We start from the raw sequence: 20,489 nt of genomic DNA, 5'->3' as shown, positions 1-20,489 counted from the left end.
TGTGTCTGCAGAACAGTCCAGGCAGTTAAAATATTTGTTCTTGTAAGCATTAAATGAATGGTCTGTAGCTGTAATTTAAAACTAGTGAAAATAAAAAAGTCCCAGTTGTTATTGCAGTTGTTTAGCTCTTTAGATTTCGATGTAATGCAGAATGTCAGATTACATACATCTTGTCCAGTGCAACCGCTGTTGTGATTATTTTTTTTTTTCACCAGTATTTTCTGTTTTACCTTTTTTTTTTCGTTATCGTTGCTGTTGTGTGTTGCTAGCTCTGCTGCTTGCCGTTGGTATTTGGGGTGAACAAATATTTTGCTTCTAGCTCTGGAAGGAAAGGTCGGAGTGCTTGTGCAGGGCTGAGGAAAGCAGGGCTCGGTCGCTTGTGGCCTTTGCCCTCAGTGTGGTCTGGTGCCATCGCGGGCCACCTTCCCCGGTTTGTTTCGTGCTGTGTTTGATGATGGGAATCAGTTTGGCCGAATACCTTTTGGGGCATTGACTGTAGGTTTCCATTGGTAAAGCTGAAGGTGATACTTCAGTGGCCACACGGGGTTGTGGTACGCGTACTTAGTCATCACATACTGCAAGGTATTCAAGTATTACTGTGTTGATGGGCAGGTGTGTGAGTACACAGCCTATTTGCGTGCTGTGTTTTCGACTAACAAATAGGCTGCTGTGGGGACAAACGAACCATTATTGTAATGACTAATTTGCTGTAATTTTTCTGTAAAAGCAGGGATTGCTGTCCTAAAGAGCTGTATCCTTAATTGTTAGCTTCTCAGCTCTGCTTTTTCAAAATCCACAACTCTTCTGATGGCTGTGATTAGCTGCTTTGTCTTCAGAGCGGTGCTTATACAAATTCCTCTTTATTTTGTAAAGTTGAGGTTTTTGTTATGTGTGGTTTTTTGTATTTTTTTTTTAAAGTGGTTAGCGCTTAGGCACACAGTTTTTCAAACTAAGTGAAGCGTGTTATATTGTGTTTTTTGCACAGGCTTTCTTATTACCCCTAATTTTGTTCCCGAAAGGGTGCAGTTCATTTTGCTAGAGTCCCAGATTTGTAATGCTGCAGTTATTTTGCATATGGTGAAGCCTAAAGGTTGCCAGCTTTTGCTTCCTCTCCACTTGCCTGTTTTAACTCCCGCAGCTCTTACTGAGAGAAATACCCTGCTTGCACTGCTCTCCGAGAGGAAAAGCTCCCCTCACCATGTCGCAGTGGAGAACAGATGTGTTTAACACAGAATCAAAGCTTAAAATTGCTGGGTTTTTTTGTATATTCATAAACCTTCTAAGCCAGGAAACACTGAAGGGACTGGATTTAATTTTTTTCATTTTTTTAGAGGATCCTAGTTAGTTTCTCTTTAGTGCTGAATCCAACTGATCTAAAATTGTGTTACTTTTTATGGTCATTCGTATACATGAGATTCCCAGTTTAGTCCATACTATGGAGATCTGTACCAGCATGCCTACATCGCTGGGCGGCAACTGTGGAAAATGAAACCCAGGTTACGCAGTTTCTCTTAGCTTAAAATCAGGTTTCTTTGCAGTCGCGCAGCCCCATTCTAGCTAAAACTGTTTCTGTCCTGTATGAAGATGCTGGAGCGGTGACATTTCTCCTGCAAAAGGCAGGGCTTGCTTTGAACAAGTGTGAGTGAGGGAACTAAAATGGGGAAACTTCAATCTTTTCAGAACGTGAGTTTATTTAACGTCATTAATTCAGAATGCATTCCATTTTTGTGTGCGAAGTTCTCTTAAAATTGTGCCTCTGGAATACATTGGCGAGGGGAAAGATTGTGTGTAAGCTGGCAAGATCAAATTGCAAAGGCTTTTGTGAAAAACATTACAGATTTGTTGTCTTCCTTCATTAGGATATCACATATGCTTGTTGCTGAGAGGGATTTTCTTCCTAGTTGCAAACTGCAGCCAGTAGGAGAGTCATTGTTTATCTGCAGAAAGCAGAGTAGAAAGCATTTTATTTTGTTGGTGGTTTTTTGTTTGGTTGGTTTTGGGGTTTTTTTTTTGGTCAGTTCCCAGTGTCATCCATATCTGTATAAAATGTTTCTTTTAATGCTTGCAGCTGATAAGTTGTTGACTACCCAGTTCCTCAGATTGGCTTGAACCTTTTTCCTGTCCTTCCTCTTAGTTTTTATGGTTGTTCTTCTGACTCCCAAATTACCATATTGCTCCCAGCATTATACCTATCGGGTTTGTCCTCCAGTTTTATACAGTCTTATAAGCAAGGATCTAAATGTGTCCTAATAGCCACAGGATAATTGGAAATGTGTTTTTTCATTTGGGTTTTTTATTTTGCCCCTTTTTCATTTCTGCATACTCTGCTGTTGGGATTTCTAAGATACTCTGTCAAAGCAGCAACCCCAGGGCATCCCAGACAGCTACAGAGAAGCAAATTATCACCAAGTGTCTTGTGCAGCTGAATATTTCACATAAATGTGGTTTAAGTCCCTGCTTTGTATTTTCAGCCTACTCAGGTCCTTTGGAAATTGAGATCTAATTGGAGCCACGAACTGGGAGTAATTTGTGGCCACTGGGCCTGTTTTCCCACGTCTTTCCTTCCCTTTGAAAGCCTTACACAACAAAAGTTAGCTTGTTGATCCAAGTCTTGTTTTCTAAACAGAAACCTTGCGCTTATACTGGTGTATGTCAACAAAAACATACAACCCACTAAACTGTTTGTTTATGGAAGTACTGTTCACTCTTACAAATACTGATTTCTAAATGCCTTAGAAAAGCCACTTAGAAGATCTTTGGCGCTTGCTGTAGGAAATGTGCCTGTCTCAGCAAGTTCGTTTATTTGCCTTTGCGACTGTGTCTATGCCAGAATAACAGGATGGCGTTGGGAATGGCTGCTAGCCATTTGCTGTTGTCTCTTTTCATCTGGCAGATGGGAGATGGCTACGTTTTCTCTGATAAATACACTTCTGGGGAGAGATGTGATACATAGCACAGAAATTCATCATCCTTTGTACTTCTGCACATACTCTCATATACTGCTCTTCTATATCTTCTCTTTCTGGTACAGATTCTGTAGTAACTCAGTGGGTTGTGAGATACTCTTGTATGTGCATGTATTGTAGACCTGCAAAACACTCATTTCCTTAGAGGTTTAGGAAATTTCTAATAATCAGCCTCACTCAGTGTTTGAAACTGTATAGCTCAGATCAGCTCTCCTTGCATAGAATATTAGGATGTTTTTTTGCCTACTCTGAGTGTCAGTAGATACGTGTCTTTGGTGTTTGTGTGAATATGGCAATTCCTAAGAGAGGAAATGAAAACCAGCTCCTGCAAGGCTGGAAAGAGCGCAGTCGTGCTCTTCAGGATGGCAGGCTTAAAGAAGTTGCAGCTTTTGTGTGCTAAGTAGAGGCTGTGTGGTACTGCAGAAAATGTAAAGAAACTTTAAAACTGAAATGCTGATCTAACATTACTGTCTGTAGTAAATTTGTATAATATTTTAGCAAACCTCCCAAAGAGCTTTCCTATATGCGATATAGGAGTAATAGGTTGTGCTTCCCAAAGGTTGGGAAGTACATTACTCCAAATATATGCAACAGGTTTATCATAAAGGAAAATAAAAATTTATGTAACTTCCTGTCAATAACCTTAGTGACATTATTTATTTTATTTTATTTTTTTTTAATTTAGAATGGGGATAGTCATACCATGAAGTGATACCTGTACTGGGTGCTCTATGGTTAATAAAGTAGATGACAGAAAATGATGCTGTGACTTCATTTGAAGTGGATGCTGTGGTCATACAAACAGTGCTGTAAGTGAGTAATTTTTTTGTTGCTCATGAGATGAGGAACATCTAAGTCTGGCACTGTTCCTTCTAGCACTCTGGGCAAGTCCTTTATTCTCCGTTTTTGTGTACCTGTAAAAAGACTAATACTAAACCTCTAGAGGAGGTCTGAGAAAATTGCAAGTGTCTTAGGTACTGTGAAGATTTACCACAAATCACTGAAGTGCTGAGTACTTAATGCTGTTTACAAACTTAGTGCATGTTTTAAGAATGAGTCTCTTCTGATGATGGTTTTTTTTTTCTTGTTACATTTTTATGATTTAAAATCATGTTTTAAAGCTTACAGGGCAAAAATGTAGACCCTATTGTAGAGCTTATAATATCTTAATTTCTGAAGGGGTGGGAGAGGAAGGAAAGGGATATACAGATTTTTTTGGTTGGTTGGTTTTTGTTTTTAGTTTTCTTGTGGTGAGGACTTCACCTTCTGAATTTGAGTAAGATTTTTGGCATCAGAGAGGAAGCAAAGAGTATCCTTTGTTCTCAACATCTAGTTAGACATTAAAATCTTCATTTCCCCCCTTCCCCTTGAGGGGAAATGAACTGAAGGAAAACAAATGGAATAGCTGGGCTTGAGCTAGGCTTGCTTTCTCTAGGATCATCTTCACCCTGATGACATACTTGCAAGTCAGGAGCAAAGGTGAATTTCTTATTGGGTTGCTCATTGGCGGGGGAGTTCCTACAGCCAGGGGAGAAGGCAGTAAGCTCTTGGGAACCCAGAGGTGTTTCACAGTCACTTCTGGGCCTTGTTATAATATGATGTTCATTAAGTGTCTGTCAAGGGCATGTAACACCAGCTCTTGCTCTGGGTTGGTTTCTCTTCTCTTTTGCTCTTTTCCAGAAAGATGAAAGGGAGAGACAGGTTCTCTGTGTTGCTGCCTTGTCCTCTGTCTTGCTGTCAAGATACTGAGTAATAACTTGGTGATTAGGTCTGTGTGGGCAAGAGGTGGCTTTTTATAAGGTCACTACTGCCACTCTTATGACTGCTCACTGTGTCATTTCTGGTATCCCAAGCTTATCTGAGGAGCCCAACGAACAATTAAATTAAGCTATTTGTTCTGTGAATTTGCGTAGGGAGGCTAGGAGGAGGACAGTTTTCAGGCCTGCAAGTTATGTGCTGTGACTTTTTCCATCCTCAGCTGACGCATGCATCCTGGATCCTCTTGAAATTGCATCCAATGCAGGTATTCTTACATGCTGTCCCCAGTATACGTTGTGTTTGCTAGGCAGGGTGCTCTTTAACTCCTGTGATATGTGGAGAGTGGCTTGATCTATAAAAGTGCTGCTGTACACGCATTTGTAACTGATACAGCATATGAGGAATCTGTGGCGTGATCATGGTGAGGCTAGATGGCTTACGGTGAATGCTTGACTCAAAGTCCGTGATCCCCAGTTGTTGGGAAAGTGTGGATCTAGTCTCTAAAGGTCAGGTCCATCACTAGTAAAATAAATCCTTCATGTTAGAATGATTCTATTTACTGTAACACAACAGCTGAAGAAAGGGATAGAAGTTAAAAATGAACATTGGTCGGCTGCCTGCCTACTAAAGATGGTAACTTCTGTAGTCCATAAACTAATTCTCCTTCATCCAAGGTGGGCTGGCCGGGGTTAATGGCCTACTACTCTGTGCGGAAGTGTCAGGTGTCGGCAGTCGGTGGTGGATAAACAAACAGCTTTGCACTTGCGTGAGGATGACTGGCGAGCACAACCTCCCCTTACTGGTGAGGAAACATTCCGTACTCCCTCAGTCTGAAATGGAAAAAAGATGTTTACTGTAAAAATGGCAAATTTATACCTTTTAAAAGCTGCATGTATCATGATGAGCACAGGCAGCGCATCTTCAAAAGGACAGAAAAATTGAGTACATTATACACCAGCAAGATATAATTTACTTTTTTTTTTTTTTACTTCAGATAAACAATTTTGAAGCAATTATCTTCACATTTACTGTCTGGTCATTTTAGATCAAAATTACTTCAGTCTTTACATTCTAGTCAGATGGAGAGAAATAAATTGTCTTCTTTTAAGAAATGTTTTGTTTATCTGCGAAGTAGGCAGCGATTTCATCTTCCCAGTGTCTCCCCATTGGTACTTAAAAGTGTAGTAAGAGACCGCAAAGTTGATTTAGAGATCACAAAAGCATCTTTAAATGTCTGGTATGTTTGCCAGAGTGGAGGAAAAATTCCCTTGCTCTTCTTACTTGGCAAATCAAACTCAATATATCGTGAGGACATCACTTTGGTCAGTGCCATGATGGGGAAAAGATGAGTGCTCTCCTTGTACGGCGCAGTCACCTCTTTTACCTGAAGCGCTTGTGCCATACTGTTCACAGAACAATGTTCCTATGGTTTTGTTTGAGGTTTCTTTTTTCTAGGGCATGACCTGACCTTCTCTGTACCTGCTCATGCAAACTATTCATTATTTGATATATATATATTATATATATATTATATATATACTATTCATTATTTGATATATATATACATTTTCTGTACTTGCTTTTTGAAGCAGCCTCTCTCTGCCTGTGACAGCACAGCTGTGAACATATTCCATGGTGCTATCTGTGGAAGAAATATTTTTTTTATAAAACATAACCCTCACCTTTACGTGTTTGTTCTAAATAGAAGTGTAAAGGTGCCAGGCCCCTGAGATGCAGCAGCATCTACGCTTCTGGGGACCTCTGTGGCCCCAGCTGCTCCTCAGCCGGCCCCTCTAGGCTGGAGTCCCTCCGGTGAAACACGGTCACGCCAGGGTTCCCGATCCAAGGAGCAAACCTAGCGCAAACGCGGGTTTGCAGTCAGGGCGCCTCCGAGGGCTGCAGTGACGGGGGCGGAGGGAGGGCTGGTGTAGCCGTGGGCTGATCGCCAGGCTGGGCTAGATGGAGACTGGGTGCTGAAGTGGTGGTTCAGCTGGGAGCGGGGTGGTCTGGGGTATGGGGTTGAATAAGTGTGTTAGCAAATAATCAAGTTTTACGATAAATGCAGTAAATTAAGATGGATTAAACTGTCTAAAAGTGTTTGAGAAGATGGCAAACCCACTGCGTAACCACAAAGTAGTTCAGTTCCTTTTCTGCAGATACTGTCTGTGTCTGCCTGGAAAGGAAAGAAACTGAAAGAAGTGTTTGCGAACAGTAAAATGAAAACAATTACAAAAATATAAGCCCAGTGGAAGAAATACATCTGTAATAAAATAAATACTAAGTGAGAAGTTGAAGTTATGATCTTCTTGTCCTGAATACTGTACCCAAGGCTAGCAATTGTGAATCAACTGAGTGTTGGAAGTCAAGGATCTTGATCAGTGGCTCGGGTAAATACATGATGCTGTTAACATGGATAAAATAATTGAAACTTAAAGGCAGTCGTCTCTCACAACTATATTATAAGAGCTGCTTATCTGATTTGTATATCTTACACGTTTTAAGTAGAATGGATACGTGTGAAATGGCAAGGTTCAGAGTTTATCTTAGCTTCTCTGTGGATCAGCTTCAATTTACCGGCCCTCCCCACCCCCGCAGGTTTTCAGGATTTTAAAATTCCAGATAAAACTACCAGGAAGTTGTTAACAACTCACCAGCTTCTTAAAAGACAGCAACAGTTTTAAAAGTTCACACTGAGCTCATGAGTTGACAGAACCGAGGGAGATGAATTCCCCAGCTCCGTAAATAATACTGTTTTTTCAGAGCACTACTTGTGCTAATATTTTTAACTAAAGGCAGGAAGTCTCTTAAATTTGGGGAGGGAGGGAATGGAGACACAGCAATTACTAATCTTGAGCAATCTGTTTGCTGCTGCTGCCAGAGGCGAGAGGGTGAGCGTCTCTTCTGCCATCCTCTGTTTTGATGTGACTGCTGGATGGCCCTGAATTATGTTTAAACAGAACTGCATCAAGTCCTTGGAGCTCTTTTGTGAGCAGCTTTTGTGCTGAGTAACCAAATGCCGTGATTCAACCCTACGCTCTATCTGTGTTAGATATGACTGTGCTTTTAGTTTACGTGTTCCCTTTCAATCTTACATGCTGCTGGTAATGCCCTGCATTCTTGTTAGCACCTTCCCAAAGGCTGCTTTTAAATGAGTCCTGAGCTATTCGCGCATCATGTTACTTGCGTTTGTGGCACAGCTTTTGGCAGCTTGCTTGCTGGTCTGGAAAAGTTTTTGAAGCCATAGTGTGTCCCCTGTAATATCGCAAAGCGTAAGCCTTGCTGTAGGTGCAGCACAAGGAGACTGTGAAGGTTCAGAACGGGGGTTCTTGGGGGTTTTGCCCTCGGTTCACTTGGGGGATGACCTGCTGCAGGATGAGTTGCAACTCATTTAAACCAAGAAAAGTCTAATAAAAATCTTGAGACAAGATTCCTGCCAGAATGTATTCCCAGGCATTGGCACCGCAGCAGTATCTTTTATCTTACAGTCAATTCTGACTGGTACAGTTTCTCAGCTAGCTGCGATGGCTTTCAGTCAGAAGTAGTTTCTTGTAAGGCAGGTAACACAATTTTTTGCAGAGCTGGAGCTAGTCCCAATTTAATGTGCAGGCACAGAAATTTCTGCACTGAGTTTTCTGCCACTTTTTACTGATTTTAATCTGTTGGCTGTGAGAGCATTCTCCAGTATTCTTTACTGTGGTAATTTTAAATAACATTATTTATCTGAAGCCATAAAGTTTGACATGCTGTAGGGTATGAAACTATAGTTCATAGTTAGGTCTATGTGCTTTAGTCAGAAGCCAAAAGTGTGTAGTCAGTGTTTGTAGCCTTTCTGGTGTAATAAAATCAGGCGTGCTTAGAAGATCACAGTTTGAAGGTTGAAGTGTCAGGCTTGTTCTTGCAGTGCCCTATGACTGTAAGCACACTGGAAATGTGACTGAGCTGGAGTAATTTAAAGAAACATCAAATAGCCCAGGCCCTAAAACTGAATTACAGCTGTTAAACCATGCGTGCTCCTTGGAGTACCTACCTCAAGCTGTTCTTCGTGGGAGTGGAAATGTAAAGTGAGTATATTTTGCTGTAGATCAGACCCTGATATGACTTTAATCTGGGCAAACCATCATAGTGGTGCCGCTGTTCAGCATTTCATAATGCTGTGCATACTGTAGCTTCTTTCCTTGTGAGTTGGTTACCTTTTCTTCTGCAATGGCCATGTTACTTTTCTTGTGAACAGGGATGTAACTGTCTTTGGGGATTCCCCTGAGCCAGCTGATGAAAGCTGTAATCTCATTGACATTCAAATATAAATACAGTTTGGGGGTGTTGGGAAGTAAGATCTTACAACCGTGGACTCTACTGCTAGCAATTATAGCACATCTTATCTTACTTGGCATTAACTATCAGTAGTTAATAGTTTTCCTGACATATTACAGGAGCTTTTGTGCAAGTTATGAATATTCATAACTAATGCAAGAAGTAACTGCATAAAGTTACACAATAAAGTAGATGCTATCAAAGGTCATTAACAGGCTTAAACAAAAATGCTGATGTTGATTATTCATATGCTGCCAATAATTTTGAATGTCATATAACTTTGAGAATCCAAGCCCTTAGATACTGCTGTTGGCCTTTGTGGTGTTCTTAATAGTTTCTAGATTTTGGATGAGGCTCTGCAATGGTGGGTCAGCCTGTTGTGTAATCCCATGACTCACAGATATGAGCTTTAAGAAGAAAACACTGCACTTCGTGGCAGCAGTCAGGCCAGCGAGATCCACTAGAAGAAGCCAGCAGCAATGTGCTGGTTCACAGGTCAGTGCATGCTCCTATGGCACAGGCTTATCTGCAGGCGTGCAAGAGAAAAATAATGTATTTCCATGACACAGATTTGAAATACTCCATCTGCACAAGTAATACAAAGTTCTGGGAGTGGCCATCATAAAAAATAGTCAAGCAGCAGCTATTGCTAGGCCTGGAGTTGACAGGGGAACCATCTTCTCTGCTGCTTTTTTGTTCCATTTGTAGCCAAAGTTGAAACTGGGATGGCAGGTCAGACATTATATTTAAATCAGGTGGATGCTGGTGTCAGAGGAGCTTCCTTGCTGCTGTTAGAAATTCACTGGTGTGTGTCATTGGAAACGGAAAAAAAAAAAAAAACCACCCCAGTTTATCTCTCTTAGTGTTGCTGATCCCACACATAGCCCAGCCCAATGCAGCTGGCCCTCCGTCTGTCTCTGGCTCCTGCTCCAGGCACCTCACTGCTCTGTCACTCGAGAGGTCACCGCACGGTGCAGCCCGAAGCCCTGCAGAGCGGTGAGGGTCGCTCTGCTGCAGTGCTGCTTTCTCAGCCCGTATTGGGTCGTGATGTGGTTTTCGGTGTTCTCGGGGGATCCACTTCAGGGGGAAGCTGTAGTGGGAGGAACTTGTTTTGTTCCCTGCTTTCGTGCTCTGTCCCTGTCCCCCCCATTGATGAAAGCAGAAAAATCCAATGTCTGAGTTCAGGAAAATACGGTTGAACCCCAACAGCCCATATGCAGAGGGAGGGAAATGTTGAACAACAACGTTTATTCAAAGGCAATGGTGAAAGCACAGAACTGATGGACTCTTGTATTTAGTATGAACTATCTATTTGGTGGACAGTTTGCCTGCACTGTTACTGGTTCGTTGTAGCACGCTCTGCCTGGTGTAACATGCACTCTGTGGTATTGATATTCCCTCATCAGTGCAGAAGTATTCAGGCTATCCCTTTTGGTTTAAGTTATTGTTTGATAGTGTTAATTAATGCCTCTGTTTAAATTTGAGTAGTTTCAGCTGCAACAGGTAAATACAGTAGATGATAGGTTTTTAACTGAACTTCAATCGTCTTATTCCGAGAGTGAAAGAAAATAAAGATATGGGGGAAACAACCTGCAGAGACTGACCAGTCTCTTTATACTCTGTGTAGCCACAAAACAAGTGAGGAAAGAGCTTTTTCAGTACACTTATTAATCCATATCAAATCCTTGTTCTTGGAACTGGCAAACTGAAAAAGCATACAGCAGCACAATATGGTGGTGTCAAAGAGATTGTGACTGTGTTTTTGCTTGTACTTTCTTCCCGGATGACATGTTGCAAACATGGTTATGAGTCTCTGTTGCTCACTTGTTGTTAATCAGGTATTTTTTCTAATTTGCTAGACTTCTAATAAGCCATCACTGAAAAAAATTCAGACACTATTTTGCACTCCAAGAAAACTCTTATTAAGAGTCCTAAAGGTGTTTGTTATAAGCTACTGCAGCTTCTCCAAACTGCAGTTTTCTCAAGAAGATGCAAGTTTTATAACGTGAGAAAGATGTACAGGAATCCTTTTACTGTGTATTTGGGGGGAACTTGGCTCAACTCCCGCTTTCTTCCTTCCTCACAACAACGCAATAGACAGTCTGAGAGCGTTTTGGTAAGGAGTATGGTGAGTTGGTAGTCCTGGGTATCTGCATTTCATATTGCAGATGGTCTCGGATGCAGATTGGGCTCTGTGGGCATGATTATGCTTGTCACTGTGGCTTGTTCTGAGTGGGCTGCTATATCCAGAAAACACTGTCCATATGGAGAGACTAGCTGGGATCCTGGAAGCAGCGTGTAGCTGCTCAGTGTGTTGGTGCACCTGGACCAGAAAGCCCTTCTGTATTGTGAAGCATGCATCTAGCGTGCACCTTCTCATCGGGTCGGGAGGAGAGCAGTGGTGCCAGAGCTTGTTTCAGGCTCTTGCTTCAGGATGCAGCTTTTTGTCTGAGTGTCAAATTCACAAGGTAACACAAAAAAAAAATTCCCTTAACCGAAGTAGGTTATAGGGTACAGAAAACTTTTTCCCTCTGTATTTCTGGCAATGTCCTCTGTGCCTGTGTTCAGTCACTTGACAACAAGCAGTTCTTGAATATTTTGTGTGTATTTTTCTTAATGTCATAACTTCTCAGAAACATTAGGCACTTATTTTCTAAACAATTATTATGGTTCCATATACTTGCCTTCCGTTGGGATTTGAGCCTTTAAGATGGATTTGAATAGTTGGGTTGGTTTTTTTTTTCAAGCTCTGTCATAGATAAGAGGATAATACATTGTTTTATGAAAACAGATTCTTATCCTGTAGACGAGCAATTACAGAAGATCTGAAAAAAATAGCAGAAGGATTTGGAGCGTGTGGATGTCTGTGAGTAGCTGATGGATATGTTTTGCTGTCTGGGATTGGGCTTTTTTAATTTGTTTTTTTAACTTGGTCAGCAGTATTGACCTAGTTAAAGATTGACTTGACTGAATGTGAAGGGTGTTGTTTCAGAAGGGAATGAGTTTCAGCATCAAACTGATTTTCCAAACAAAGGAAGTCTGATTATTGCCTTGAAAACGTTTCAGCTATTTTCTGTCAAAGTATTTTTTGATCTTATTCAAAACCTAAAAATACTTTCAGCTTTAGTGTTTAGCCTCTCCTACATAAAGAGAGTCAGTTAATCTGTACTAGCATGATTTAACACAAAGTCTGCTCAAGCAGACATTGTTTTGCTAGTGGATTTTACAAACTCTTCTCAAATTAAGAAAGACGTACCAGTCAAAGGACTACTTTTGCTGGTATAGCTCCATTTGCAGTAGGAATTCTGACTTTTGAAACCTGAAACCAGCAGGGATTTTCGAGCCTGAGTCCTAGAGTTGGTGAAATCCAAGGAACTGGTGTTATTCCTAGTATAAGCTCTTTGAAGGAAAAAGAATTTGTCTAATTATTTACTTGTTTTGCATACATGAGATGCTTCTATACTGAGAGATCTGTTGGTAAAACTATACTACAGATCTCTTTCTCCGTAGAAGTGGCATAATCTTTTGTGCATACTTTGAAATTCCCATAAACAGGAGATGTAGTATTGTAACCACAGGTTTTGAGTTTAATTTACAGCATTTACTAGTCAGCTATTTTCTATTTACTTTGGAAGTTCTGAACTCAAAATACTTTGAATAGCATGCTATCATAATACTAATATACTTACACATTTAATTTGGGGTAGAATATTTAAAATTATAAGCAATATGAAAGAGTATGAGGAGTGATGCTCTGATAAATATACAGGGAAGTCTCAACCTAATATCTAGCTGTGTAATTGCCACTAGGTTTTGCTGTTGATGATTGATCATTTTTCTATATTGCAGCTGATAGCTTTGATAATTAATGGGGAAGAAAAGTTGAGTGGATTTTTTTTTTATTAGACACTTCAGAGCTAGTAGTAGTAGCTAAAGGACTCCCATATATATATATAGATCCTATGTCTTTATCGAGGTGTTTCGTGATGATAGCTATATCAATAAACTCCTGCTAATGTTGACAATGCCTTAGCAGAGCTAATCTGAAAAGATTTTAAAAATATATAACCCCACCTTTAAGGTCTTAATTATAGTGAGACAAGAGCTAAATCAAGTGTTGAGCCAGCTGGACTCTAGTCACATCTGTCCAGTGATGCTGTGGATCAAGGTGAGCAGCTTGTCAAGAATAACATGTCAAATTTTCTTTTTCTTTGCTAAAGCAGAGGTTAAGCATGCTGATAGGTACTCAGTGGAAGCCAGAGGTGCTGTCTCTCAAAGAAACAAGATGCTGCAAGCCAGTTAATTGGTGATACCTTGCCTCTAAATGAGGCAGTGATTCTCAGTTGCTGTTCAGTGTAGAGCTCTGTGGGAGTCAGGAGCTGGGAGCTGATGACTCTTAACACACTGGGCCGTCGGCCCTGTGCCAGCCTGCCAGCACGGTCTTCAGCATTAGCCATAGCTCATCTTTTTGCACTAGCACTGTGGGCTGCTGATCTCTCCTTTGTAGAAGGGGCAGAGGCCAAACTGGAAGCTGTTTTTTCTTGCCCACTGCCAAATGCAACATAATCGTCTGCTTTGTTGCTACTAATGCTGAAGTAAATTTAAGTCATCGTAATAAAATGCCTGCAGAGTGAATCCTGCGTTCTTAGTGGAATACCGAAGTGAAGCAGCTGGTGTAATAACGAGATCTGCTGCTTGCTGTGGATCCAAAGGTATATTTGGGAGTGCAGTCCTGGCATTACTCTTCTAATGGTGCTGGTGACAGTTGAGCTGGAGTTACAGAAATAAGTGATGTTCTAAATTCTCATTAAAAAACCATTTCTTCTGCTGAAAATGGTCTAACTAGAGTGTTTTCCTGCAAATCAGAGATACAAATGAGAGCTGCTTTGTCCTATCTTTGCAGTGGCGCCTAAAGACATAAAAAGAAATTGCAGTGTTGCTTAGACCCACAGATGTGTCCAGAACTGCACTTCAGATTGGCCCTTTGGATGTGATACCTTTGTAGCATTTTAATCAATGTGAATGTAAACGATTTTCTTAGCAAATAGATTTACAGATTGGGACCCTGTAACTCCAGCTCTCAGGCTTCTTAGGTAGAGCCTGTTCTTTTCCGTGAGCTGCTCCGGTGATCCCCTTTCAGTTTTGAATGCTGACAGGAGGAGCAGAGCTTTAGAGGATTGAGTTGACTCTTTTTCCTAGGGAGATCCAAACACACTGACTACTCTTAAGTGTAATTTTAACAGGCTCAAGACAGAAGGAAAGAGGCAAAGAAGAGGGAGAAGTGATAGTTGTAACTCCATCCGCTCCCTCCTTCAAACTCCCCAAGGAAGGAGATGCCCAGGTGCTGTAATCATTGCTGCATGGAGCTGTGGGCACTCACTCTCTGGAACAGACAGTGGCCAGGACTTGTTTGGCATCCTCAGGGGGGTGCAATAAATTGGGGCTGCTCTATGCTTGCTGCTGACCTTTCCCTGTAGCTGCTGGGGCCTGGAATTGGCCGACAACTTTTTCCATGTCTGCACTTCCCCGCCCCGGTCTGCACCCAGCTGGAGAAGAGTTGATCCATAGCTGTGAAATGCCACCCCTCTGTCTCCTCCAAATAATTTTAGAGAATAAGAATCGTTCTCCCCCTCTGCTAATAGCTGAGAAACGAGCAAGTTTTTCTAATTTGTGAAGCTGATGCTCGTAAGGCAACAAGTGTAGAACAAACATTCGGATGATTCCTTATCTGAACAGATAAGAGGAGTGACTGAAGTTCACCTCAGATTAAATGCTGTTGTAATCTATTAGTAGGATCCGTTCACATCCCAGAAGGGTAGTACACCTATGTTGCTAAATATGATACACTATCAGCTTCAGACCCTAGGGGAAGATGAAAGTGTGATGCTGAAGTATAGTTAAGGAGAATCAAGCTAAGTAGTATGTTGGCATGATTCTAGTAGTTAAATATTTACCAGGAGCAGACTGCTCTTAGAGTCTCATTTTTCTTCATCCATCAGTATAATAAGATAATAAACCATGCAGAGATCATCATTCTCCAGGAATATGGCTGCAAAGGGTCCTGCTTCTTGAGCAAGGACAACTTATGTCTGGTTCCTTTAGAAAAGAAACTAGAATTTACTGAGTATTTGTTGAGGGTCACTGGAAAACAAAATTTCTGCTTGAGCTGTAGTGTTGGTGTAGCACAGCGTAAGGGAGTTCGCTTCTGTGAGTATCAGGACAGGTGCTGGCTGTAATAGGATGGCTGTTAAAATGGACATTAATTTAGTGGCTTGGTGGGGTCGGATTTTGCTGTTCATCAGCTGCAAGTTCAGTAGCCAGTCTTACCTCTCTTTAGCCTGCTGTTTGTAAAGGAAGGAGTTGTCAAGCATGCCATCCCAATGGTACTTCATGTTAGTGTTGTATCAATGGGTGCAGTGCTTATGCAAGGCCTCTCTCCTTATCCTAAATCCATTTTGCAGGCATGGTCATGAGTTTGCTGGCTTGATTTGGTGTTGTCCTCCTTCTCACCCTTCATGCTCACCCTGGTTTCTCCCTCTGGACTGAAATCCTTAATGCTCCTGCAGAGGTCCAGAATCCATGTTCCGGGGAAGAGGAAGAGCAGCGGCAGTATGGCAGTGCCTGCTGTGTCTTAACACAGCTGCTAACATCCCCCTGCAGCTGCTGCTAATGAATAGAGAGACCGTGCTTACGTGTACCTTGTGTTTTGCGCATGGAGAATACAAGATGAAGTTCTGAAATGGCTAGTGTATTTTTTCCAGGCCTTGCTGTCTTGCAGGTGCTGAAAAAAATAGAGCCATTTAATAAAAGAGATGAATGACTATAAATTCCTCTTGTGTCTCAGTGAAATCCAATGGCATAGATGTTGAGAGAGAATCTGAAAGGCATCCAAAGAGCAACGTAAAAGTGACAGGCTTTAGGGAGATCCACATAGTACTTATTTTGTAGGTTTTGTTGTAATAAAGTAAACTTGAAGTTGCTTGATATTCCATTTTAGGAGGCCCTATCTCAGTGCTAGACAAAAAATTGCTAAACAAATGGAAAAGAGCAAATGTAATACCTTTGTTGTGCTCCTCCCCATCTCCCTGGGAGGAAACCCACTGAATTTTGGCACTCCTGAAAAAAGATTTTAACGATGAGGAAACCGTGTGAATATGCTAGAGTGGTAGGAAAGACCAGTGTAATTTTGTGTTGCGTGTGTGGGAGGAATTGTTTCAGGGGACAAGAGAATAAGAGCGCTGGTATGACAGTATCTGAAATATTATATTAGGCTTCAGTGTTCCTATTACCATAAAGATATTGAGCGTTGAAGGGAACTCAAAAGCAGTGTAAATGGGTAGAAGCTGTAGAGATTCATTTATGAGGAAAAATTTAAGAATTAAATATGCATAACTTGCCTAAGCAGTGACTACAGGGGTTCATAAATATAACAAGCATGAGAGGTGCAGGCACAGAAGAAAGAACTATGTGTGTAGTCGGGGATAAGGCTGAAATGGAAACTTTGAGTATCCTACACGTGACTTCCTGAGAGTGAAATGGTCTGAGCTATTAAATACCCTCCTTTGGGAGAGGACAGGAATTCATTAATTGCCATACACAGAACTATGCTAGACAGAAATCTAATAAATATGCAGTAAGAAAAACCCTGTCCTTTTAGGGTGATTAGATGTATGTATTGAGTCTGGCTTCATCCTGTGACATTAGTCACGTTAGCTGTCAGCATTATGTGAATCTAGTGTGAAGGACACGCAACGCAACAAGAGTTAACCGTGCTGTCTTGGGTCCTACAGGCAAATGTGGATTTGTAAACCTGGCAAACTCCTCACTCTTATCTCATCTTTGAACACCAGGTTGAGGGGAGGAGGGTGTCACAGTCCTTTTGCATCTCTCAGATTTACAGGACAATGTACTCTGTAAATTAAACTTTATTTAATGAGTTCATTAGGAAAGAAAATGAACAAACGCATCAAATGAGCTCAGTCCCCTTTGTACAGACTAGTCTAACATGTGAATTCACTAATTCATCACTTAATTCATGAGAGTTGAGTTCTCTGATTCGTAACTTGTGCACCTGTGACCAAAGCAGGTACCTCGCTGAGGGGGAGAGTGCTCATCCTTCCTCCTCCTGTGCAGTGCAGGCTGCTGCTGGAGCTGCTTCAGCAGCTTTGTGGGTAAGGTGAGGAGGTTGGGTCTATACAGTTTCCATAGGTTAGTGGATTCTGAAAAAAAATGCCAGCCAATGGAGACGCCAGGGTGATGGCTGCAGGAGACAGCAAGCTGCAGGTGATGACAGCTGCATAATGACCTTCAGCCCTTCCTGCCCGTTGTGTCCTGCCAATGCATTGCTCTCACTTTGACCTGACAGCACTGCTCCCAGCATACGCCAGGCCCTGGGATGGGCTGCATGTTCGCCAAAATCTGAGCAGGAGCTGAGTGAACAGGCACAGAGAGACTTTCTCAGACCTGCCTCTCCGTCTGATGGTCAGGCTGAAGCTAAATGGTAACAACTCCTCCTCCTTTGCCAGGGACTCATTCTTAGACCTCTGCTGCTCTTCCTTGGGATTCTCCTTTGAGAATGTACCAGTTACATTTTCTGCTACCTATGGTCACTGAAGTATGCAGGCATGACAGAAGTCTACCTGAAACGGGCCGGAGTCTGAAGTAGAGTTGGCTGCTGTACAGCCGCTGTATGCTGCACTTGTTGCTTCCACTTGCTGCAGCTGTTTAGCGAAACAGCTGAAGGCTATGAAATTGGATCTTCTAAAACCAAGTTGCTGAATGTCTTTAATAGGTGTGATCTTTGCAGTGATAGTTGTGAGACAAAGCAGAATCATAGTGTGGCAAGGATGTCAAGCTGCTGTACTTTGTGAAACCCACATTAAATGCACTTGCATTTTGCTCTTTCAAAGAGGAGACGTGTGAAATGTGCTGTGGAAGGGAATGAAAACATTCTTGCCCTGTTCTCATTCCCCCCTGGGCATCCCTAAGGGATCTGCCCACCCAGAGTTGGGTGGGGGGATGTTGAGCTAGCTGGACTCTTGTCTGGAGCATGATGGCCATTCGTGGGTCTGAGATCAGTTCTTGGCTTCAGTGTGGTTCATTCTTCTTGACACCTGATCTGCTATGCCCCCAAAATACAGGCAGCAGATGGAACAGCACCCCAGAAAACCCAATGTCCTTTGATCAAAAGACAGTTAAATCAACAAATATATGCACTTATAAAAAGAGTAGAATTTAGACATTATATATTTAAAATTAAAAAGTTGTAGGTGGATAGTTTAAACTGTAATATTTATCTTGGTGGGTTTTTTTCTGCTGAGTCCTAGAACAGGGAAGCACACAGTACTCTTTTGTATCTCATGCAGAGATGATGCTTTGATACACAGGTTTTGTTCTTTGCTCCACCGCAAGCTTTGTGCGTTACCTTTGGCAAGTCACTGAAACTGTGTTGTTTTTTCAGTCTGGATAAAGAAGGAATTGTACTTCCCTGCCTGCAGCAGTTGTCTGAGGATCAGAGACAGAGATGCTCAATTATAGTGCGAAGAAGAGACTTATAATCCAATTAGCTGTAAGTGCTCTAAAAGATAAGAACATGTTTCCTGCCTCCAGCCTTTCCCTCTTTTCCAAAGCAATTTTTTCAAAAAAAACCTTTTGGCAGGCTCTCTGCTTTGTTGAGCAGTGAATACTGACAGCTGTTACGTTCTGGGTTGAGGTGCTCTTTACCACCTGTGCCTGAACACCTAGCAGTTGAAAATAAAACACCGGAAAGGATTAAGATGCCAAGTGTTCATTCTGTTTCGTATTTAGGATGCCAACTGTGATTACCATGTAGGGTCAGGCAGTTGAAGCAGAGGCATCCTTCAGAGAACGTGAAGCAAGGAGCTGCAAAGGGCTGTCTCAGGGCACCCCCTTCTCCTTTCTGGGCAGGTGTCAGTCAGCTCCTGACAGTCACGGGCTGAAAGTGCAGGAGCTATCAGAACAGCTTCTTCTCAAGCATCAGCTGTAGTGAGACAGGAGCGTGACTTTCTTTCCGCGGTAGGGGCTAAACAGCAACATGGACTAAGGCTAACCGTTTGGTGCAAAGAAGCAGCACCTCATGGAGACCTAGGAATTCTGCAGCCCTATAAAAATTTTTGCTGTTGTTGCCAGTTTAATTTTCAGAAATGTCTTGTTCTTTCCTAGATTTGAGCTGTTCCGTTATTCTTGAAATGCAGACGTACCTTGAAAGGTTGAACTCATGAAGCACATTGTTAATTTAGTCAGATAGTTAACAATTACTTTATAAAATCCAAATGAATTACACAGTGCAAAGTAAATACAGGTTTTCAGCACTTTGACTCATACATAGGTATGTTATTGGCTACTGGAGCCTGGCTAAATCTTCATGCTGCGAGCCGATGGATATTGTCGGTAGTTGTTCCAGTTCAATCATCAGTGAAGCATTCACAGATTTACAGTCTGCTTAGAAGTGAAGCTGTCAAAACAACTCACCTGATAATGATGAAGAAATAGGTATCAAAGAAGTGGCAGGCAGCTTTTGGGCTGAAGTGTTTCACTTCAGAAATTTCAGCACCATTTGCATTTTGTATCATTTCTGACAAATGCATAAATAAAAATTCTTTCTCATTTGTGTTTTTTTAAGGATTTTGAAATGTCAAAACTTGTCATCTGGCTATTGTTTTTTGTGGGTTTTGACTATTTTTCCTTGCAAAGGAAGAAAGAAAGAGAAAATAGATGAATGACTTACTACATATGTTGTAAAAAAAAATACACAGTGGTGGATGAATTTATACAGCTTAACTGCCTGACCACATTGTCTGCAGGCAAGTGGTTGAATCTTACTGTTTTAAAGTTTTTAAAAAGAGACTGTCATTAATAGTTTTGGTTAAGTGCCCACAAGTAGAAATGCAGCAGTTGAGGTCAGCTGTTTCCCATCTGATTTCTTAAACACAGGTCTACTTTTCAGATGAAGGGAATGAAAGGAAATGGTACTATTGTATGGATCTGCTTGGTTCCGTGTGGAAGGTCTTCCTTTCACACTCTAAGGATAATAGGAATGGGAATGGTCTCATCTGGGATCCAAGTGAGGGTATATTATGAAAGCAAGTGCAGACTGAAAAACAGGGCAACTGAGAGAAATATGCCAAAGCTGCAAACAGAACATCACCCTTTTGTGCAGGAGGGACGAGGAAATTGTGTCTTTGTCTGCCACTATGCAGTGTCCACCTCAAAAACAGCTGCTGACTGCTTTTCTTGTTCCATTGCAGTAGTTTTAATTTCCTTTGCCTGCTCTTTCCATGCTGTTCTTTTTTTTCTGTCGCTTCAAATGAAAACCATAAAGATGAGAGAAGCAAGGGGCAGAGACATTAGGGAGAAAGCCCAGCTCCTAAGGAAGCAGATGCGTCAGGTGAGAAAGCAACACATAGTTGTTGTTCCCTGCAGCATGCAGATCAT

The 20,489-nt window shown here is 41.6% G+C and overlaps 1 protein-coding gene across 2 annotated transcripts in view; it reads left to right on the top strand.

The window, feature by feature from the left end:
* MCUB (mitochondrial calcium uniporter dominant negative subunit beta) overlaps nucleotides 1-20,489 on the top strand; it is a 51,701-nt gene that overhangs the window by 1,048 nt on the left and 30,164 nt on the right. The gene's annotated exons all lie outside the window — the stretch shown is intronic.

This window comes from Platalea leucorodia (assembly GCF_965183815.1).
Source record: "Platalea leucorodia genome assembly, chromosome: 6".
Classification (NCBI taxonomy): Eukaryota; Metazoa; Chordata; class Aves; order Pelecaniformes; family Threskiornithidae; genus Platalea; species Platalea leucorodia.
Note: the sequence above shows the minus strand (reverse complement) of the source record. Positions and strands in the feature narration are given on the sequence as shown.